Below are 6,189 nucleotides of genomic sequence, written 5' to 3'. Positions count from 1 at the left end.
AAAGTGACTTGGAGGTTTCCTGTTCATAGGTTTCCTATGGGTTGAACTAGTTTAGGGCAGTTAACAAAAAACAACAACAACAACAGGCTTTCACAGTAACAACTATCATGCAGTGCTTTCATTGTAAGTTCCTGCATAGCAGGGGGTTAGACTGGATGGACCTTGTGATCTCTTCCAACTCTATGATTCTAGTGTGAAGGGTGCTTTACATCACCACCTTTTCAAATGCTCATGTGAAGATAAAATACAAAACGAACATGTATTGATGAGGAGAAAGATCAATGCAATGGACCAACTCAAATTATAAGCAGAAAAATAGTGAGACGTTCGTGTAAAAAATAACTACTGACAATTATATGCTAGCTATTGCTTTCCTTTTGTCATTCACACAACTCTGCAGAATCAGTAGTTTTGCTGTTTTTCAGACAAAAGGAACAGGACAAAGGATCATCCTAGGACAGTGATGGCGAACCTTTGGTTCGTGTGCCGGGGCGGGGCTTCTTCCCCTGGGGGCAGGGACCGTGTGCCGGGGGCAGGGCTTACACCCTGGGGGCAGGGACAGTGTGTCAGGGGGCGGAGCTTTCTGCTCTCCAGGAGCAGGGTTTCTCCCCCCACCCTTTCCCTGGCCTCCAGCTGGGGCCCCTTCTCCTGCCCTCCTCGCCTCCCCAAACCCACAGCAGGGCAGCCATGGGTCTGGGAGGGCGAGCGGGGGAAGGAGAAGCCGGCATGGGGCTGTTTCTCCTTCCTTCCTCCCCTCCCCAAACCGAAGGCAGTGCTGCCTTGGGCCTGGGAAGGGGAGGAAGGAAGGAGAAGCCAGCATGGGGCCCCTTCTCCTGCCCTCCTTGCCTTCCAAACCGAAGGCAGCGCTGCCTTGGGCCTGGGAGGGCAAACGGGGGAAGGAGAAGCCAAGGAGGAGGAGGCTGGGCACACGTCCCAGCCTCCTCTTCCTCGGCTTCTCTTTCCTCTGCGCGAAAGGGCTCCATGGAGCTCTTTCGCGCGGAGGAATGGGAAGACGGCTGGGAGGAGGAGACAGACGTACGCACGCCTCTTTCTCCTCCTCCCAGGCACCATTTTCTGGCTTCCCGCTCTTCGACAGAGAGAGCGGGAGGCCCAAAAATGACAGGGAGGAGGCGGAATGGGCATGTGCTCGTTCCGCCTTCTCCCTCGCCCCGTGCCTGGCGAAATGGCACCACGTGCCACGGGTTCGTCATCACGGTCCTAGGATGTCCTTTATTCTCTTGGCATCAGGGCAACACAGGCAGCCATGGGCCTCTGCGGAAAGGCTCTGCCAGGTAAAAGCAGGGCTCAAGGCCCATTTGGGCTGCACTTTCCAAGGCATCCACAGCCACAGAGGGAATTCTCCTGAGGCACCTGCTCACTCTGCTGGTCTCCCTTCGCCTGCCTAGGAAGGAAGTGAATGAATTTTACTTGGGAAATTAAATGGATACTGATAAGCACAGAATGGGTAAAGAAGTAGGACAGGAATACTTCAAACGAATTCCAGGGTCCAAGGTAAGAGGAATGACATCCAAGGGTATTAAAAGTACTGGCAGACGTAATCTCCGAGCCACTAGAAATAGAATCATAGAACCGTAGAGTTAGAAGAGACCACAAGGGCCATCGAGTCCAACGCCATTCTGCCATGCAGGAAATCCCAATCAAAGCATCCCTGACAGATGGCCATCCAGCCTCTGTTTAAAGACCTCCAAGGAAGGAGACTCCACTACACTCCGAGGAAGAAGTGTGTTCCTCTGTCGAACAGCCCTTACTCTCAGGAAGGTCTTCCTAATGTGGAGGTGGAATCTCTTTTCCTGGAGCTTGCATCCATTGCTCTGGGTCTAGGGTTGCCATTTCCTGCTTTTGGGTGGGACTTTCCTGGTTTTGGGGCGTTTGGGAAGGTCCCATCCTGCTTTTTAAAATTTCCTGGGTTTTCATTGCCACCGTCGCAATCCGCAAGGGAGCCGCGAGGAAGGAGGCCTTGCCGCGGTTCCCTTGCAGGCGCTGGCGGCAGAGGCGACCAAAACCCAAGCAGCGGCAGGTCAGTCTCAGAGGTTGGTACAGATGTATTTTTCATTATATCTGTTGTTGTGTGCCTTCTGTCTAGTGCCAAAATATCCTTGATTTTTTTTTTTGTAAATAAGTATTTATATTCATTTTTAAAAAATTATTAATGTTTCTGTGTTGTGTCCTCAGTTTTTCGGCAAATTTTGTCCTACATTGTGTCCTACATTTTTTCTACGTTTTGTTCCAGTTTGGTGGTAGCAAATTATGGCAACGCTACCCCCACTGACTTCAGTACAAACAACTACTGCATTTTACACTCATTTTGCAGCAAGGAGGTAAGCTGAGCCTAAAGGGGAAAAGTAGGAAAGAGAAGTTGGGACATTTTAAATGTGGGCAATAAAGGGGAATGACAGATGATTGGGACTTTCCCTGCCAAATTGCGACAGTTGGAGGGTATGGTTGTATTGGAATGATTTTTAAATTGTGTTTTAATTTTTATCATGGCTTATAGGATGATTTAATTTTTCTGAGCTGCTCTGGGTCCCACGCTAGGAGAAAAGCAGCATATCAATGGAAAGGAATAAATCCCAAAGATCAGTCTTTGGACTGCCTCTCTGGAGATCATGATTTGACTCCCTGCTCGAGTATGGAAACCTAATGGGTGACCTTGGGCAAGTCACACTCTCTCAGTCTCAGAGGATGGCAATAGCAACCTCCTTCTGAAAAAATAATGGCAAGAAACCCCTTAGGGTTGACACAAGTCAAAATGTCTTGGAGGCAAGGAACAACAAGGATCAGGCTTGGAGGTTGAGTCTCCTCTGCCCTCTGCAAATAATGCCTTTCCTGGAAGCTCTAGCAGAGGGAATTTAGCTTTTCAAAATGTTTCAGGGCTCTAATGCACCATTTAACATTAAAAAAAACACATCTGTTTTTCCAAACTAGAAGTAGACTACTAACTGCTTTCCTTTTTAGTGTTTGGTTTGCCCCCCCCCCCCCCACAGCCTCTGTGGTTTCCAAAGGCAAAAAAATTTACAGTTGCCCGCTTCTGCTATAATACGCCCAATGTCTAAGTGTGTCTCTTCACACACCTGATCCTTGTTGTTGTTGTGTGCCTCCAAGACATTTTGTAGCACAATTATATCCACATACGACAGAGAGGCTTGGGCAGAAAACAAACAAACAGGGATGACCGCACTGTTAGGCAACTAGCGGATATTCAGTGTTGAGAAAGAGCAGGAAACTGTTGATGATTTACTTCGTTCTTATTATATTGTTACTCCCAATGAAGGGAATAGGCAGTAGTGGGGTTTTCCCATCCATTGTACAAACATAATTTGGGTATTATACTCCAAGATGCGGATGAGTGGTTGCCATTTGCAGTTCCATCTTGGGCACAGAATTAGGACTGTGTATAAAATATCTAATGTGTTGGCATTGATAATTACAGTACAGTCACCCCTCCACTTTCGTGGGGGATCTATTCCAGACACACACACACACCCCACGAAAACGGAAATCCACAAACATTTAAGCCCAAGGTTGTGTTGTTGGTTGTATACCTTCTATACAAGGTAGATTAATATAAATTGACTTTACTTCCAAAACCACATTTTCTTGACATTAGCATCTATAAAATACATATTCATGAGTAATTAAAGCAATATAATCCCCTGACCATCGAACAAAACAGCAGATGGAAAGTAGTTAGATAGAAAGTGGTTGGAAAAAGATTGGCAAAAGTCATGGCAAATATTGTATCCCCAAAATAGCCCAGTTTATGATGACCCTCATGAGTGTCAGTGGTTTTTCGTAGGCAAGGAATACTCAGAGGTGGTTTGGCTAGTTCCTTGTAGAGAGATCTTGGAGTCTCTTTGAGACTAACTGGAAAGAAAGAAGTTGGCAACATGAGCTTTCCTAGACTTCAGTCTACTTCCTCAGAAGCTTTTAGGAGTATTTTTCAGCTGTTCTTTGGGCATGCCCTCCATGTTTCTGTAATGGTCCTACATTTTGTGGTGCCCAGTCTTCCTTTGGTATGGCTATTTGGTCCCTCTGGCCTGGAAGGCAGCTGTAATAGCCCCGAGGAGGAGCCACCTTGCTCCTTTAAACTGGCCTGGCTGCCAGCAACCTTTTCCTAAACTCCCTCCTCCTGCCTTGGCTTTTGCTTTCTGCCATGCAGAAAAGTCTTTGCAAAGTGCAAGGCTGGTGTAATTGCCAGGGAGTTGAGTGCTAGGAGTAGATCCCTCAGCTGCTTTGGCAGAAGGAGAGGAAGGATCTGCCAGGGTACAGGAACCAGTGCTGCTGTTCTTGTTGTGTGCCTTCAGGTCTTTTCTGACACATGGCAACCCCAATGTGGAGTTTTCTCTGGTAGGATTGTCAGAGCACTCTTGAGATGGAAGATTTTTAAAGTTTACTATTTAGCATACATATAAATGTAGTGTGTAGGACTATAGGTACACATGTATAAGCATTTGGAAGGCCCCATGAATGCAAGCAAAGGTTAGAGCTGAGGCAGAAGAGCTCGAGATGACCCAGAGGGGTTGCCTCGAGGATCTGGAGTTTGTATTAAAGAGGAGACATAATTCTTGGAAGGGAGATATCTCCGCAAGGCCTGTAAAGGGGGGTGAAGCAGATAGGGTAAATGAGATGTGGCTAAAATGTACCTTTAATGTATTCATGAATCTGTACCCTGATTGTACGAAAATCCTATATGTTTAACTTTTCCTATGGCCAATGAAATATGCTAGTTGAGGTTCTTTGTCTAAACCCCTATAAAAAGTTGCCATTTTTCTTTATTCGGGGCTCTGGGGTTGTTTTGGAATGTGAATTCATCCTGGAGAGACAGCTGTCTTAATAAACGAATCTGTGTTTTTAAACTGACCTTGGTCCCCTCCTTTCTGTCTCTGTCAGACTGAAGTCTGCTGTGAGTTTAGTGAGAGAACTTGCAGTGTTTTAAAGTCACAGTAGCAGTTTTCTAGAACACTCTGACAGAGAAGGCAAAACAGTTCACAAAACTAGAAAGTGCATTTAAAGCATCTTGCAAAGAAAGCGAAAATGGCGAGTAATTGTACGAATGATTATCACATGCAATTGCGCAAATAAAGTGATATCGGAAATGCATTGTCGCTGAAATCATGAAATTAAGAGATGCACATTAATGTTTCTTTGTGGCCACTTTGATGACGGGTTTTGTGTGACGTTGTGTGAACTTGTTTCACGTAATTATGTGATTTTTCCGTAGCCCAACGCTCAAACTCCCGATCTCCTTTGTGCAATAAACTCCAAAATGTCATTTCACCCCAGGCTCTAATGCAGCCTCTTTGTTGTTTCTCAGTTCCTGGGCACCCTTTCTTCTGTAATTTGACAATGCAACGGGTAGCCCCAACCATTGCAATTTTACTAAGAAAATCTCAGTTTAATGAGGGATATTCTTGCATGTAAACATATAGTTGCAACATATGTGTTGTTTTTCCTCAGTTCCTTGCAAATGCCCCCTCCCCGCCACCTCTTGCCATCTTTATTACTCATCATCACACTCCTGCCTTCCTTCGCTTCCTTTCTAGCTTTGTATCTTCCTCCCACGCCTTCTTTGTGCTTCTGTTATGGAGGGTGTGAGGTTCCACATAGTGTTAAGTCATGAGTTCTTAGGAACTTACCCACTCAAGCAGAGTCAGCCTCTACCTTTCCAAGGTGATTCTCAGAGACCTTCGCTTGAAATAAAGTGTGTTTTTTCTCATAGACTACCACAACACAGACAATCCACATACACACTACAGTTTTTTGTAGGTTTTTCGGACTAAGTGGCCATGTTCTAGAAGAATTTATTCCTGACGTTTCACCAGCATCTGTGGCTGGCATCTTCAGCATTCAGCATTCTTTGAAGATGCCAGCCACAGATGCTGGTGAAATGTCAGGTAGAAACTCTTCTAGATCATGGCCACTTAGCCGGAAAAACCCACAAAAAACTATGGATGCCAGCCATGGAAGCCTTCGACTTCACAATCCACACACTGCAATTTCTGGTAATTGGAGCACTGGAGGAATTAATAGCAAATGACTACAGGTTGAGTCTCCCTTAACCAAAATGCTTGGGACCAGACGTGTTTTGGATTTTGAGTTTTTCGTCATTTTGGCATGCTTGCATATACATAAAGATATATCTTGGAGGTAGGAAGCAAGCCTGAAGAT

General features: G+C 45.7%; 1 protein-coding gene across 1 annotated transcript in view; it reads left to right on the top strand.

Annotated features, from left to right (window-relative positions):
• Positions 1–1,959: 1,959 nt before the first annotated feature.
• Positions 1,960–6,189, top strand: part of GPSM3 (G protein signaling modulator 3) — a 49,306-nt gene continuing 45,076 nt past the window's right edge. The window contains exons 1-2 of the mRNA XM_042450891.1: positions 1,960–2,051; positions 2,252–2,339. The gene's annotated coding sequence lies outside the window, so the exon portion shown is untranslated. The remainder of the gene's footprint in view (positions 2,052–2,251; positions 2,340–6,189) is intronic.

The sequence above is a fragment of the Sceloporus undulatus genome, chromosome 2 (genome assembly GCF_019175285.1).
Source record: "Sceloporus undulatus isolate JIND9_A2432 ecotype Alabama chromosome 2, SceUnd_v1.1, whole genome shotgun sequence".
Lineage (NCBI taxonomy): Eukaryota > Metazoa > Chordata > Lepidosauria > Squamata > Phrynosomatidae > Sceloporus > Sceloporus undulatus.
The sequence above is the reverse complement of the archived record's forward strand: the minus strand, read 5'-3'. Positions and strand labels throughout refer to the sequence as shown.